General features: G+C 37.8%; 12 non-coding genes across 12 annotated transcripts; all 12 read right to left on the bottom strand.

The window, feature by feature from the left end:
• Window positions 1-441: 441 nt before the first annotated feature.
• Window positions 442-657, bottom strand: LOC134574487 (small nucleolar RNA U3). Its single transcript, XR_010085444.1, has one exon. It is a non-coding gene; the product is annotated as a small nucleolar RNA U3 (small nucleolar RNA).
• A 658-nt stretch (window positions 658-1,315) lies between these two features.
• Window positions 1,316-1,531, bottom strand: LOC134579196 (small nucleolar RNA U3). Its single transcript, XR_010086167.1, has one exon. It is a non-coding gene; the product is annotated as a small nucleolar RNA U3 (small nucleolar RNA).
• A 657-nt stretch (window positions 1,532-2,188) lies between these two features.
• Window positions 2,189-2,404, bottom strand: LOC134574278 (small nucleolar RNA U3). The gene has a single exon (XR_010085423.1). It is a non-coding gene; the product is annotated as a small nucleolar RNA U3 (small nucleolar RNA).
• A 658-nt stretch (window positions 2,405-3,062) lies between these two features.
• LOC134574621 (small nucleolar RNA U3) lies at window positions 3,063-3,278 on the bottom strand. The gene has a single exon (XR_010085475.1). It is a non-coding gene; the product is annotated as a small nucleolar RNA U3 (small nucleolar RNA).
• A 658-nt stretch (window positions 3,279-3,936) lies between these two features.
• On the bottom strand, window positions 3,937-4,152 carry LOC134574739 (small nucleolar RNA U3). The gene has a single exon (XR_010085495.1). It is a non-coding gene; the product is annotated as a small nucleolar RNA U3 (small nucleolar RNA).
• Window positions 4,153-4,810: 658 nt separating this feature from the next.
• Window positions 4,811-5,026, bottom strand: LOC134579262 (small nucleolar RNA U3). Its single transcript, XR_010086180.1, has one exon. It is a non-coding gene; the product is annotated as a small nucleolar RNA U3 (small nucleolar RNA).
• Window positions 5,027-8,481: 3,455 nt separating this feature from the next.
• Window positions 8,482-8,697, bottom strand: LOC134574528 (small nucleolar RNA U3). The gene has a single exon (XR_010085453.1). It is a non-coding gene; the product is annotated as a small nucleolar RNA U3 (small nucleolar RNA).
• A 658-nt stretch (window positions 8,698-9,355) lies between these two features.
• On the bottom strand, window positions 9,356-9,571 carry LOC134579384 (small nucleolar RNA U3). The gene has a single exon (XR_010086207.1). It is a non-coding gene; the product is annotated as a small nucleolar RNA U3 (small nucleolar RNA).
• A 3,455-nt stretch (window positions 9,572-13,026) lies between these two features.
• LOC134579275 (small nucleolar RNA U3) lies at window positions 13,027-13,242 on the bottom strand. Its single transcript, XR_010086182.1, has one exon. It is a non-coding gene; the product is annotated as a small nucleolar RNA U3 (small nucleolar RNA).
• A 658-nt stretch (window positions 13,243-13,900) lies between these two features.
• Window positions 13,901-14,116, bottom strand: LOC134574245 (small nucleolar RNA U3). The gene has a single exon (XR_010085420.1). It is a non-coding gene; the product is annotated as a small nucleolar RNA U3 (small nucleolar RNA).
• Window positions 14,117-14,774: 658 nt separating this feature from the next.
• On the bottom strand, window positions 14,775-14,990 carry LOC134573836 (small nucleolar RNA U3). The gene has a single exon (XR_010085383.1). It is a non-coding gene; the product is annotated as a small nucleolar RNA U3 (small nucleolar RNA).
• Window positions 14,991-15,645: 655 nt separating this feature from the next.
• LOC134574223 (small nucleolar RNA U3) lies at window positions 15,646-15,861 on the bottom strand. Its single transcript, XR_010085418.1, has one exon. It is a non-coding gene; the product is annotated as a small nucleolar RNA U3 (small nucleolar RNA).
• Window positions 15,862-16,355: the final 494 nt, after the last annotated feature.

Raw genomic sequence — 16,355 nt, 5'->3', positions numbered from 1 at the left:
TGTATTTTGATGCTTTAATCTCTGAAAGATTGAGAGGAAGGCAACAGGCTATGGGTAGCACATAAAGAACAATTGTCGTGTATACTTCTAAATTGCACAGAAACACCCAGATACATTATTTTGATCTTCAGAGTTATTCTCCAGTGCCAGCATTTTATCCCACAATTGTTCCATGCAAAGGCATTCCAAAGTGTTGGGAGCTATCGCCAAGAGGATATTGACAAGCTGGTTAAAGAGAGCTGGAAATATATTAATGCATGTAAACACCCCACTAGAGATACATGTAGGATATCTGCCGCTTGTAGATAGTTCCAGCTAAAACCCACATTGTCGTTCAGCTTTGATATTTTATTAAACAATGAATCTCTCCCAAAAGGTCAGACAGAACATGATGTATTTCTTTGGAAGACAACCCTGTTAGTATGACGAATTATAAACAGCACCACTCAGATTGGGTTTTCTCCATCCTAAGTCCCATTTAAGGAACCAAGTACATTCATCAAAAGTACCCAGCGACTTCATACAGAAGTTACAGGAACTCATCTCATGCTCCGAAGAAAACCCGGAAGTTCTTCCTTGTGGTTACTGAGTTTAAACACTTTCAAGCACATTCCACCAGTTACAAACTATAGAAATGATCCCTGAAAGTATAGTCGTAATCTTCATGTTTGCAAGAATATGGCATACTTTAAAATGTTCTCCTTAACATTGCATTGACAATGTAAACCATGCACTGAAAAGCCCTCGTTGGATATGATTTGTGACATATTGACTTTTCGACCTCAAGAAAATGTGACAAGGAGTTTATGTGGAGTTGGAAGATAGAATTTGTGTTTTCTACGGTGCTAGTCTGCACAGGGATCAGACTCATGCATGTATTTTGATGCTTTAATCTCTGAAAGATTGAGAGGAAGGCAACAGGCTATGGGTAGCACATAAAGAACAATTGTCGTGTATACTTCTAAATTGCACAGAAACACCCAGATACATTATTTTGATCTTCAGAGTTATTCTCCAGTGCCAGCATTTTATCCCACAATTGTTCCACGCAAAGGCATTCCAAAGTGTTGGGAGCTATCGCCAAGAGGATATTCACAAGCTGGTTAAAGAGAGCTGGAAATGTATTAATGCATGTAAACACCCCACTAGAGATAGATGTAGGATATCTGCTGCTTGTAGATAGTTCCAGCTAAAACCCACATTGTCGTTCAGCTTTGATATTTTATTAAACAATGAATCTCTCCCAAAAGGTCAAACAGAACATGACGTATTCCTTTGGAAGACAACCCTGTTAGTATGACGAATTATAAACAGCACCACTCAGATTGGGTTTTCTCCATCCTAAGTCCCATTTAAGGAACCAAGTACATTCATCAAAAGTAACCAGCGACTTCATACAGAAGTTACAGGAACTCATTTCATGCTCAGAAGAAAACCCTGAAGTTCTTCTTTGTGGTTACTGAGTTTAGACACTTTCAAGCACATTCCACCAGTCACAAACTATAGAAATGATCCCTGAAAGTATAGTCTTAAAGTTCATGTTTGCAAGAATATGGCATACTTTAAAATGTTCTCCTTAACATTGCATTGACAATGTAACCATGCACTGAAAAGCCCTCTTTGGAAATGATTTGTGACATATTGACTTTTCGACCTCAAGAAAATGTGACAACGAGTTTATGTGGAGTTGGAAGATAGAATTTGTGTTTTCTACGGTGCTAGTCTGCACAGGAATCAGACTCATGCATGTATTTTGATGCTTTAATCTCTGAAAGATTGAGAGGAAGACAACAGGCTATGGGTAGCACATAAAGAACAATTGTCGTGTATACTTCTAAATTGCACAGAAACACCCAGATACATTATTTTGATCTTCAGAATTATTCTCCAGTGCCAGCATTTTATCCCACAATTGTTCCATGCAAAGGCATTCCAAAGTGTTGGGAGCTATTGCCAAGAGGATATTGACAAGCTGGTTAAAGAGAGCTGGAAATATATTAATGCATGTAAACACCCCACTAGAGATACATGTAGAATATCTGCTGCTTGTAGATACTTCCAGCTAAAACCCACATTGTCGTTCAGCTTTGATATTTTATTAAACAATGAATCTCTCCCACAAGGTCAGACAGAACATGATGTATTTCTTTGGAAGACAACCCTGTTAGTATGACGAATTATAAACAGCACCACTCAGATTAGGTTTTCTCCATCCTAAGTCCCATTTAAGGAACCAAATACATTCATCAAAAGTAACCAGCGACTTCATACAGAAGTTACAGGAACTCATCTCATGCTCAGAAGAAAACCCTGAAGTTCTTCCTTGTGGTTACTGAGTTTAGACACTTTCAAGCACATTCCACCAGTTACAAACTATAGAAATGATCTCTGAAAGTATAGTCTTAAAGTTCATGTTTGCAAGAATATGGCATACTTTAAAATGTTCTCCTTAACATTGCATTGACAATGTAAACCATGCACTGAAAAGCCCTCTTTGGAAATGATTTGTGACATATTGACTTTTCGACCTCAAGAAAATGTGACAAGGAGTTTATGTGGAGTTGGAAGATAGAATTTGTGTTTTCTACGGTGCTAGTCTGCACAGGAATCAGACTCATGCATGTATTTTGATGCTTTAATCTCTGAAAGATTGAGAGGAAGGCAACAGGCTATGGGTAGCACATCAAGAACAATTGTCGTGTATACTTCTAAATTGCACAGAAACACCCAGATACATTATTTTGATCTTCAGAGTTATTCTCCAGTGCCAGCATTTTATCTCACAATTGTTCCATGCAAAGGCATTCCAAAGTGTTGGGAGCTATCGCCAAGAGGATATTGACAAGCTGGTTAAAGAGAGCTGGAAATGTATTAATGCATGTAAACACCCCACTAGAGATACATGTAGGATATCTGCTGCTTGTAGATAGTTCCAGCTAAAACCCACATTGTCGTTCAGCTTTGATGTTTTATTAAACAATGAATCTCTCCCAAAATGTCAGACAGAACATGATGTATTTCTTTGGAAGACAACCCTGTTAGTATGACGAATTATAAACAGCACCACTCAGATTGGGTTTTCTCCATCCTAAGTCCCATTTAAGGAACCAAGTACATTCATCAAAAGTACCCAGCGACTTCATACAGAAGTTACAGTAACTCATCTCATGCTCAGAAGAAAACACTGAAGTTCTTCCTTGTGGTTACTGAGTTTAGACACTTTCAAGCACATTCCACCAGTTACAAACTATAGAAACAATCCCTGAAAGTATAATCTTAAAGTTCATGTTTGCAAGAATATGGCATACTTTAAAATGTTCTCCTTAACATTGCATTGACAATGTAAACCATGCACTGAAAAGCCCTCTTTGGAAATGATTTGTGACATATTGACTTTTCGACCTCAAGAAAATGTGACAAGGAGTTTATGTGGAGTTGGAAGATAGAATTTGTGTTTTCTACGGTGCTAGTCTGCACAGGAATCAGACTCATGCATGTATTTTGATGCTTTAATCTCTGAAAGATTGAGAGGAAGGCAACAGGCTATGGGTAGCACATCAAGAACAATTGTCGTGTATACTTCTAAATTGCACAGAAACACCCAGATACATTATTTTGATCTTCAGAGTTATTCTCCAGTGCCAGCATTTTATCTCACAATTGTTCCATGCAAAGGCATTCCAAAGTGTTGGGAGCTATCGCCAAGAGGATATTGACAAGCTGGTTAAAGAGAGCTGGAAATGTATTAATGCATGTAAACACCCCACTAGAGATACATGTAGGATATCTGCTGCTTGTAGATGGTTCCAGCTAAAACCCACATTGTCGTTCAGCTTTGATATTTTATTAAACAATGAATCTCTCCCAAAAGGTCAGACAGAACGTGATGAATTTCTTTGGAAGACAACCCTGTTAGTATGACAAATTATAAACAGCACCACTCAGATTGGGTTTTCTCCATCCTAAGTCCCATTTAAGGAACCAAGTACATTCATCAAAAGTAACCAGCGACTTCATACAGGAGTTATAGGAACTCATCTCATGCTCAGAAGAAAACCCTGAAGTTCTTCCTTGTGGTTACTGAGTTTAGACACTTTCAAGCACATTCCACCAGTTACAAACTATAGAAATGATCGCTGAAAATATAGTCTTAAAGTTAATGTTTTCAAGAATATGGCATACTTTAAAATGTTCTCCTTAACATTGCATTGACAATGTAAACCATGCACTGAAAAGCCCTCTTTGGAAATGATTTGTGACATATTGACTTTTCGACCTCAAGAAAATGTGACAAGGAGTTTATGTGGAGTTGGAAGATAGAATTTGTGTTTTCTACGGTGCTAGTCTGCACAGGAATCAGACTCATGCATGTATTTTGATGCTTTAATCTCTGAAAGATTGAGAGGAAGGCAACAGGCTATGGGTAGCACATAAAGAACAATTGTCGTGTATACTTCTAAATTGCACAGAAACACCCAGATACATTATTTTGATCTTCAGAATTATTCTCCAGTGCCAGCATTTTATCCCACAATTGTTCCATGCAAAGGCATTCCAAAATGTTGGGAGCTATTGCCAAGAGGATATTGACAAGCTGGTTAAAGAGAACTGGAAATATATTAATGCATGTAAACACCCCACTAGAGATACATGTAGGATATCTGCTGCTTGTAGATAGTCCCAGCTAAAAGCCACATTGTCGTTCAGCTTTGATATTTTATTAAACAATGAATCTCTCCCACAAAGTCAGACAGAACATGATGTATTTCTTTGGAAGACAACCCTGTTAGTATGACGAATTATAAACAGCACCACTCAGATTGGGTTTTCTCCATCCTAAGTCCCATTTAAGGAACCAAGTACATTCATCAAAAGTAACCAGCGACTTCATACAGAAGTTACAGGAACTCATCTCATGCTCAGAAGAAAACCCTGAAGTTCTTCCTTGTGGTTATTGAGTTTAGACACTTTCAAGCACATTCCACCAGTTACAAACTATAGAAATGATCCCTGAAAGTATAGTCTTAAAGTTCATGTTTTCAGGAATATGGCATACTTTAAAATGTTCTCCTTAACATTGCATTGACAATGTAAACCATGCACTGAAAAGCCCTCTTTGGAAATGATTTGTGACATATTGACTTTTCGACCTCAAGAAAATGTGACAAGGAGTTTATGTGGAGTTGGAAGATAGAATTTGTGTTTTCTACGGTGCTAGTCATAGAAACATAGAAACATAGAAACATAGAATGTGACGGTAGATAAGAACCATTCGGCCCATCTACTCTGCCCAGTTTTCTAAATACTTTCATTAATCCCTAGGCTTATCTTATAGTTAGGATAGCCTTATGCCTATCCCACGCATGCTTAAACTCCTTTACTGTGTTAACCTCTACCACTTCAGCTGGAAGGCTATTCCATGCATCCACTACCCTCTCCGTAAAGTAATACTTCCTGATATTATTTTTAAACCTTTGTCCCTTTAATTTAAGACTATGTCCTCTTGTTGTGGTAGTTTTTCTTCTTTTAAATATAGTCTCCTCCTTTACTGTGTTGATTCCCTTTATGTATTTAAATGTTTCTATCATATCCCCCCTGTCTCGTCTTTCCTTCAAGCTATACATGTTAAGATCCTTTAACCTTTCCTGGTAAGTTTTATCCTGCAATCCATGAACCAGTTTAGTAGCCCTTCTTTGAACTCTCTCCAAGGTATCAATATCCTTTTGAATATAGGGTCTCCAGTACTGTGTACAGTACTCCAAGTGAGGTCTCACCAGTGTTCTGTACAATGGCATGAGCACTTCCCTCTTTCTACTGCTAATACCTCTCCCTATACAACCAAACATTCTGCCAGCATTTCCTGCTGCTCTATTACATTGTCTGCCTACCTTTAAGTCATCAGAAATAATCACCCCTAAATCCCTTTCCTCAGATGTTGAGGTTAGGACTCTATCAAATATTCTGTACTCTGCCCTTGGGTTTTTACGTCCAAGATGCATTATCTTGCACTTATCCACATTAAATGTCAGTTGCCACAACTCTGACCATTTTTCTAGTTTACCTAAATCATTTTCCATTTGGCTTATCCCTCCTGGAACATCAACCCTGTTACATATCTTAGTATCATCCGCAAAAAGACACACCTTACCATCAAGACCTTCTGCAATATCACTAATAAAAATATTAAAGAGAATGGGTCCAAGTACAGATCCCTGAGGTACCCCACTGGTGACAAGCCCAAGCTTTGACTATACTCCATTGACTACAACCCTCTGTTGCCTGTCACTCAGCCACTGCCTTACCAATTCAACAATATTGGAATCCAAACTCAAAGATTGTAGTTTATTGATAAGCCTTCTATGTGCAACAGTGTCAAAAGCCTTACTGAAATCTAGGTAAGCAATGTCTACTGCACCACCCTGATCTATAATTTTAGTTACCCAATCAAAAAAATCAATAAGATTAGTTTGGCATGATCTCTTTCTGAAGTAAACCCATGTTGTCTCTGATCTTGAAATCCATGTGTTTTTAGATGTTCAACAATCCTATCCTTTAACATGGTTTCCATCACTTTCCCCACTACTGAAGTAAGGCTTACTGGCCTATAGTTGCCCGACTCCTCCCTATTACCTTTCTTGTGAATGGGCACAACATTCGCTAACTTCCAATCTTCTGGGACTACTCCTGTTATCAATGATTGGTTAAATAAATATGTTAATGGTTTTGCTAGTACACCACTAAGCTCTTTTAATAGCTTTGGGTGTATTCCATCAGGTCCCATTGACTTATTTGTCTTTACTTTTGACAGTTGAAATAGAACCTCTTCCTCTGTAAACTCACGTGTAATAAATGACTCATTTATCCTTTTTTCTTAACTGAGGTCCCTTTCCTTCATTTTAATCTGTAAATACCGAACAAAAATATTCATTGAGGCAGTCAGCTAGACCTTTATCCTCATCTACATACCTTCCTTCTTTTGTTTTTAATCTGACTAATCCTTGTTTTACTTTTCTTTTCTCATTTATGTATCTAAAAAAAGTTTTGTCCCCCTTTTTTACTGACTGTGCTATTTTCTCTTCTGTGTGTGATTTGGAAGCTCTTATAACTTGTTTAGCCTCTTTCTGCCTAATCTTATAGGTCATTCTGTCTTCCTCACTCTGGTTTTTTTTATAATTACTAAATGCTAACTTTTTGTTTTTTACTATTTTGGCCACATCTGTGGAGTACCACAGTGGTTTCTTGAATTTTTTGCTTTTACTGACAAGCCGAATGCAATTTTCTGTTGCCTTCAGTAGTGCAACTTTTAAATAATCCCATTTCTTTTGGACTCCATTTAAATTGCTCCAGTCTGATAATGACTCCTTTACACATATTCTAATTTTAGAAAAGTCTGTTTTTCTAAAGTCTAAAACTTTTGTTTTTGTGTGGTGTGACTCAGTCACTGTTCTTATATTAAACCACACTGACTGATGATCACTGGATCCTAAACTTTCACCTACAGTAATATCTGATACCAAATCTCCATTTGTTAACACTAAATCTAGTATGGCCTCTTTACGAGTTGGCTCCTCAACGACTTGTTTTAGAGACAATCCCAGTAGGGAGTTTAGAATATGTGTGCTCCTGGCACAAGTAGCTATTTTTGTTTTCCAATTCACATCAGGAAGATTAAAGTCACCCATGATGATAACTTCCCCCTTCATTGTCATTTTAGCTATTTCTTCAACTAGTAGATTATCTAACTCTTCAATTTGTCCTGGGGGCCTATAAATCACACCTACACGAGTTACTGTGTGATTACCAAATTCTAACGTAACCCAAACGGACTCTATGTTCGCCTCACTAACCTATATTAGGCTAGATTTTATGCTATCCTTTACATACAGGGCCACCCCTCCCCCTTTCTTGCCTTCCCTGTCTTTTCTATATAAAGAGTACCCTGGTATTGCTATGTCCCAGTCATTTTTCTCATTATACCATGTCTCAGTAACAGCGACTAAATCTACACTGTTCACATGTGAAGCCAAGGAATCAGACTCATGCATGTATTTTGATGCTTTAATCTCTGAAAGATTGAGAGGAAGGCAACAGGCTATGGGTAGCACATAAAGAACAATTGTCGTGTATACTTCTAAATTGCACAGAAACACCCAGATACATTATTTTGATCTTCAGAGTTATTCTCCAGTGCCAGCATTTTATCCCACAATTGTTCATGCAAAGGCATTCCAAAGTGTTGGGAGCTATTGCCAAGAGGATATTGAGCTGGTTAAAGAGAGCTGGAAATATATTAATGCATGTAAACACCCCACTAGAGATACATGTAGGATATCTGCTGCTTGTAGATAGTTCCAGCTAAAACCCACATTGTCGTTCAGCTTTGATATTTTATTAAACAATGAATCTCTCACACAAGGTCAGACAGAACATGATGTATTTCTTTGGAAGTCAACCCTGTTAGTATGACGAATTATAAACAGCACCACTCAGATTGGGTTTCCTCCATCCTAAATCCCATTTAAGGAACCAAGTACATTCATCAAAAGTAACCAGCGACTTCATACAGAAGTTACAGGAACTCATCTCATGCTCAGAAGAAAACCCTGAAGTTCTTCCTTGTGGTTACTGAGTTTAGACACTTTCAAGCACATTCCACCAGTTACAAACTATAGAAACAATCCCTGAAAGTATAATCTTAAAGTTCATGTTTGCAAGAATATGGCATACTTTAAAATGTTCTCCTTAACATTGCATTGACAATGTAAACCATGCACTGAAAAGCCCTCTTTGGAAATGATTTGTGACATATTGACTTTTCGACCTCAAGAAAATGTGACAAGGAGTTTATGTGGAGTTGGAAGATAGAATTTGTGTTTTCTACGGTGCTAGTCTGCACAGGAATCAGACTCATGCATGTATTTTGATGCTTTAATCTCTGAAAGATTGAGAGGAAGGCAACAGGCTATGGGTAGCACATAAAGAACAATTGTCGTGTATACTTCTAAATTGCACAGAAACACCCAGATACATTATTTTGATCTTCAGAATTATTCTCCAGTGCCAGCATTTTATCCCACAATTGTTCCATGCAAAAGCATTCCAAAATGTTGGGAGCTATTGCCAAGAGGATATTGACAAGCTGGTTAAAGAGAGCTGGAAATATATTAATGCATGTAAACACCCCACTAGAGATACATGTAGGATATCTGCTGCTTGTAGATAGTTCCAGCTAAAAGCCACATTGTCGTTCAGCTTTGATATTTTATTAAACAATGAATCTCTCCCACAAGGTCAGACAGAACATGATGTATTTCTTTGGAAGACAACCCTGTTAGTATGACGAATTATAAACAGCACCACTCAGATTGGGTTTTCTCCATCCTAAGTCCCATTTAAGGAACCAAGTACATTCATCAAAAGTAACCAGCGACTTCATACAGAAGTTACAGGAACTCATCTCATGCTCAGAAGAAAACCCTGAAGTTCTTCCTTGTGGTTATTGAGTTTAGACACTTTCAAGCACGTTCCACCAGTTACAAACTATAGAAATGATCCCTGAAAGTATAGTCTTAAAGTTCATGTTTTCAGGAATATGGCATACTTTAAAATGTTCTCCTTAACATTGCATTGACAATGTAAACCATGCACTGAAAAGCCCTCTTTGGAAATGATTTGTGACATATTGACTTTTCGACCTCAAGAAAATGTGACAAGGAGTTTATGTGGAGTTGGAAGATAGAATTTGTGTTTTCTACGGTGCTAGTCATAGAAACATAGAAACATAGAAACATAGAATGTGACGGTATATAAGAACCATTCGGCCCATCTACTCTGCCCAGTTTTCTAAATACTTTCATTAATCCCTAGGCTTATCTTATAGTTAGGATAGCCTTATGCCTATCCCACGCATGCTTAAACTCCTTTACTGTGTTAACCTCTACCACTTCAGCTGGAAGGCTATTCCATGCATCCACTACCCTCTCCGTAAAGTAATACTTCCTGATATTATTTTTAAACCTTTGTCCCTTTAATTTAAGACTATGTCCTCTTGTTGTGGTAGTTTTTCTTCTTTTAAATATAGTCTCCTCCTTTACTGTGTTGATTCCCTTTATGTATTTAAATGTTTCTATCATATCCCCCCTGTCTCGTCTTTCCTTCAAGCTATACATGTTAAGATCCTTTAACCTTTCCTGGTAAGTTTTATCCTGCAATCCATGAACCAGTTTAGTAGCCCTTCTTTGAACTCTCTCCAAGGTATCAATATCCTTTTGAATATAGGGTCTCCAGTACTGTGTACAGTACTCCAAGTGAGGTCTCACCAGTGTTCTGTACAATGGCATGAGCACTTCCCTCTTTCTACTGCTAATACCTCTCCCTATACAACCAAACATTCTGCCAGCATTTCCTGCTGCTCTATTACATTGTCTGCCTACCTTTAAGTCATCAGAAATAATCACCCCTAAATCCCTTTCCTCAGATGTTGAGGTTAGGACTCTATCAAATATTCTGTACTCTGCCCTTGGGTTTTTACGTCCAAGATGCATTATCTTGCACTTATCCACATTAAATGTCAGTTGCCACAACTCTGACCATTTTTCTAGTTTACCTAAATCATTTTCCATTTGGCTTATCCCTCCTGGAACATCAACCCTGTTACATATCTTAGTATCATCCGCAAAAAGACACACCTTACCATCAAGACCTTCTGCAATATCACTAATAAAAATATTAAAGAGAATGGGTCCAAGTACAGATCCCTGAGGTACCCCACTGGTGACAAGCCCAAGCTTTGACTATACTCCATTGACTACAACCCTCTGTTGCCTGTCACTCAGCCACTGCCTTACCAATTCAACAATATTGGAATCCAAACTCAAAGATTGTAGTTTATTGATAAGCCTTCTATGTGCAACAGTGTCAAAAGCCTTACTGAAATCTAGGTAAGCAATGTCTACTGCACCACCCTGATCTATAATTTTAGTTACCCAATCAAAAAAATCAATAAGATTAGTTTGGCATGATCTCTTTCTGAAGTAAACCCATGTTGTCTCTGATCTTGAAATCCATGTGTTTTTAGATGTTCAACAATCCTATCCTTTAACATGGTTTCCATCACTTTCCCCACTACTGAAGTAAGGCTTACTGGCCTATAGTTGCCCGACTCCTCCCTATTACCTTTCTTGTGAATGGGCACAACATTCGCTAACTTCCAATCTTCTGGGACTACTCCTGTTATCAATGATTGGTTAAATAAATATGTTAATGGTTTTGCTAGTACACCACTAAGCTCTTTTAATAGCTTTGGGTGTATTCCATCAGGTCCCATTGACTTATTTGTCTTTACTTTTGACAGTTGAAATAGAACCTCTTCCTCTGTAAACTCACGTGTAATAAATGACTCATTTATCCTTTTTTCTTAACTGAGGTCCCTTTCCTTCATTTTAATCTGTAAATACCGAACAAAAATATTCATTGAGGCAGTCAGCTAGACCTTTATCCTCATCTACATACCTTCCTTCTTTTGTTTTTAATCTGACTAATCCTTGTTTTACTTTTCTTTTCTCATTTATGTATCTAAAAAAAGTTTTGTCCCCCTTTTTTACTGACTGTGCTATTTTCTCTTCTGTGTGTGATTTGGAAGCTCTTATAACTTGTTTAGCCTCTTTCTGCCTAATCTTATAGGTCATTCTGTCTTCCTCACTCTGGTTTTTTTTATAATTACTAAATGCTAACTTTTTGTTTTTTACTATTTTGGCCACATCTGTGGAGTACCACAGTGGTTTCTTGAATTTTTTGCTTTTACTGACAAGCCGAATGCAATTTTCTGTTGCCTTCAGTAGTGCAACTTTTAAATAATCCCATTTCTTTTGGACTCCATTTAAATTGCTCCAGTCTGATAATGACTCCTTTACACATATTCTAATTTTAGAAAAGTCTGTTTTTCTAAAGTCTAAAACTTTTGTTTTTGTGTGGTGTGACTCAGTCACTGTTCTTATATTAAACCACACTGACTGATGATCACTGGATCCTAAACTTTCACCTACAGTAATATCTGATACCAAATCTCCATTTGTTAACACTAAATCTAGTATGGCCTCTTTACGAGTTGGCTCCTCAACGACTTGTTTTAGAGACAATCCCAGTAGGGAGTTTAGAATATGTGTGCTCCTGGCACAAGTAGCTATTTTTGTTTTCCAATTCACATCAGGAAGATTAAAGTCACCCATGATGATAACTTCCCCCTTCATTGTCATTTTAGCTATTTCTTCAACTAGTAGATTATCTAACTCTTCAATTTGTCCTGGGGGCCTATAAATCACACCTACACGAGTTACTGTCTGATTACCAAATTCTAACGTAACCCAAACGGACTCTATGTTCGCCTCACTAACCTATATTAGGCTAGATTTTATGCTATCCTTTACATACAGGGCCACCCCTCCCCCTTTCTTGCCTTCCCTGTCTTTTCTATATAAAGAGTACCCTGGTATTGCTATGTCCCAGTCATTTTTCTCATTATACCATGTCTCAGTAACAGCGACTAAATCTACACTGTTCACATGTGAAGCCAAGGAATCAGACTCATGCATGTATTTTGATGCTTTAATCTCTGAAAGATTGAGAGGAAGGCAACAGGCTATGGGTAGCACATAAAGAACAATTGTCGTGTATACTTCTAAATTGCACAGAACCACCCAGATACATTATTTTGATCTTCAGAGTTATTCTCCAGTGCCAGCATTTTATCCCACAATTGTTCATGCAAAGGCATTCCAAAGTTTTGGGAGCTATTGCCAAGAGGATATTGAGCTGGTTAAAGAGAGCTGGAAATATATTAATGCATGTAAACACCCCACTAGAGATACATGTAGGATATCTGCTGCTTGTAGATAGTTCCAGCTAAAACCCACATTGTCGTTCAGCTTTGATATTTTATTAAACAATGAATCTTTCCCACAAGGTCAGACAGAACATGATGTATTTCTTTGGAAGACAACCCTGTTAGTATGACGAATTATAAACAGCACCACTCAGAATGGGTTTTCTCCATCCTAAGTCCCATTTAAGGAACCAAGTACATTCATCAAAAGTAACCAGCGACTTCATACAGAAGTTACAGGAACTCATCTCATGCTCAGAAGAAAACCCTGAAGTTCTTCCTTGTGGTTACTGAGTTTAGACACTTTCAAGCACATTCCACCAGTTACAAACTATAGAAATGATCCCTGAAAGTATAGTCTTAAAGTTCATGTTTGCAAGAATATGGCATACTTTAAAATGTTCTCCTTAACATTGCATTGACAATGTAAACCATGCACTGAAAAGCCCTCTTTGGAAATGATTTGTGACATATTGACTTTTCGACCTCAAGAAAATGTGACAAGGAGTTTATGTGGAGTTGGAAGATAGAATTTGTGTTTTCTACGGTGCTAGTCTGCACAGGAATCAGACTCATGCATGTATTTTGATGCTTTAATCTCTGAAAGATTGAGAGGAAGGCAACAGGCTATGGGTAGCACATAAAGAACAATTGTCGTGTATACTTCTAAATTGCACAGAAACACCCAGATACATTATTTTGATCTTCAGAGTTATTCTCCAGTGCCAGCATTTTATCCCACAATTGTTCCATGCAAAGGCATTCCAAAGTGTTGGGAGCTATCGCCAAGAGGATATTGACAAGCTGGTTAAAGAGAGCTGGAAATATATTAATGCATGTAAACACCCCACTAGAGATACATGTAGGATATCTGCCGCTTGTAGATAGTTCCAGCTAAAACCCACATTGTCGTTCAGCTTTGATATTTTATTAAACAATGAATCTCTCCCAAAAGGTCAGACAGAACATGATGTATTTCTTTGGAAGACAACCCTGTTAGTATGACGAATTAAAAACAGCACCACTCAGATTGGGTTTTCTCCATCCTAAGTCCCATTTAAGGAACCAAGTACATTCATCAAAAGTACCCAGCGACTTCTTACAGAAGTTACAGGAACTCATCTCATGCTCCGAAGAAAACCCTGAAGTTCTTCCTTGTGGTTACTGAGTTTAGACACTTTCAAGCACATTCCACCAGTTACAAACTATAGAAATGATCCCTGAAAGTATAGTCGTAAAGTTCATGTTTGCAAGAATATGGCATACTTTAAAATGTTCTCCTTAACATTGCATTGACAATGTAAACCATGCACTGAAAAGCCCTCTTTGGAAATGATTTGTGACATATTGACTTTTCGACCTCAAGAAAATGTGACAAGGAGTTTATGTGGAGTTGGAAGATAGAATTTGTGTTTTCTACGGTGCTAGTCTGCACAGGAATCAGACTCATGCATGTATTTTGATGCTTTAATCTCTGAAAGATTGAGAGGAAGACAACAGGCTATGGGTAGCACATAAAGAACAATTGTCGTGTATACTTCTAAATTGCACAGAAACACCCAGATACATTATTTTGATCTTCAGAATTATTCTCCAGTGCCAGCATTTTATCCCACAATTGTTCCATGCAAAGGCATTCCAAAGTGTTGGGAGCTATTGCCAAGAGGATATTGTCAAGCTGGTTAAAGAGAGCTGGAAATATATTAATGCATGTAAACACCCCACTAGAGATACATGTAGAATATCTGCTGCTTGTAGATACTTCCAGCTAAAACCCACATTGTCGTTCAGCTTTGATATTTTATTAAACAATGAATCTCTCCCACAAGGTCAGACAGAACATGATGTATTTCTTTGGAAGACAACCCTGTTAGTATGACGAATTATAAACAGCACCACTCAGATTGGGTTTTCTCCATCCTAAATCCCATTGAAGGAACCAAATACATTCATCAAAAGTAACCAGCGACTTCATACAGAAGTTACAGGAACTCATCTCATGCTCAGAAGAAAACCCTGAAGTTCTTCCTTGTGGTTACTGAGTTTAGACACTTTCAAGCACATTCCACCAGTTACAAACTATAGAAATGATCCCTGAAAGTATAGTCTTAAAGTTCATGTTTGCAAGAATATGGCATACTTTAAAATGTTCTCCTTAACATTGCATTGACAATGTAAACCATGCACTGAAAAGCCCTCTTTGGAAATGATTTGTGACATATTGACTTTTCGACCTCAAGAAAATGTGACAAGGAGTTTATGTGGAGTTGGAAGATAGAATTTGTGTTTTCTACGGTGCTAGTCTGCACAGGAATCAGACTCATGCATGTATTTTGATGCTTTAATCTCTGAAAGATTGAGAGGAAGGCAACAGGCTATGAGTAGCACATAAAGAACAATTGTCGTGTATACTTCTAAATTGCACAGAACCACCCAGATACATTATTTTGATCTTCAGAGTTATTCTCCAGTGCCAGCATTTTATCCCACAATTGTTCCATGCAAAGGCATTCCAAAGTGTTGGGAGCTATTGCCAAGAGGATATTGAGCTGGTTAAAGAGAGCTGGAAATATATTAATGCATGTAAACACCCCACTAGAGATACATGTAGGATATCTGCTGCTTGTAGATAGTTCCAGCTAAAACCCACATTGTCGTTCAGCTTTGATATTTTATTAAACAATGAATCTTTCCCACAAGGTCAGACAGAACATGATGTATTTCTTTGGAAGACAACCCTGTTAGTATGACGAATAATAAACAGCACCACTCAGATTGGGTTTTCTCCATCCTAAGTCCCATTTAAGGAACCAAGTACATTCATCAAAAGTACCCAGCGACTTCATACAGAAGTTACAGGAACTCATCTCATGCTCCGAAGAAAACCCTGAAGTTCTTCCTTGTGGTTACTGAGTTTAGACACTTTCAAGCACATTCCACCAGTTACAAACTATAGAAATGATCCCTGAAAGTATAGTCGTAAAGTTCATGTTTGCAAGAATATGGCATACTTTAAAATGTTCTCCTTAACATTGCATTGACAATGTAAACTATGCACTGAAAAGCCCTCTTTGGAAATGATTTGTGACATATTGACTTTTGCGACCTCAAGAAAATGTAACAAGGAGTTTATGTGGAGTTGGAAGATAGAATTTGTGTTTTCTACGGTGCTAGTCTGCACAGGAATCAGACTCATGCATGTATTTTGATGCTTTAATCTCTGAAAGATTGAGAGGAAGGCAACAGGCTATGGGTAGCACATAAAGAACAATTGTCGTGTATACTTTTAAATTGCACAGAAACACCCAGATACATTATTTTGATCTTCAGAGTTATTCTCCAGTGCCAGCATTTTATCCCACAATTGTTCCATGCAAAGGCATTCCAAAGTGTTGGGAGCTATCGCCAAGAGGATATTGACAAGCTGGTTAAAGAGAGCTGGAAATATATTAATGCATGTAAACACCCCACTAGA

The sequence above is a fragment of the Pelobates fuscus genome, chromosome 1, assembly GCF_036172605.1.
Source record: "Pelobates fuscus isolate aPelFus1 chromosome 1, aPelFus1.pri, whole genome shotgun sequence".
Lineage (NCBI taxonomy): Eukaryota > Metazoa > Chordata > Amphibia > Anura > Pelobatidae > Pelobates > Pelobates fuscus.
This window is presented reverse-complemented; position numbering and strand designations above follow the sequence as displayed.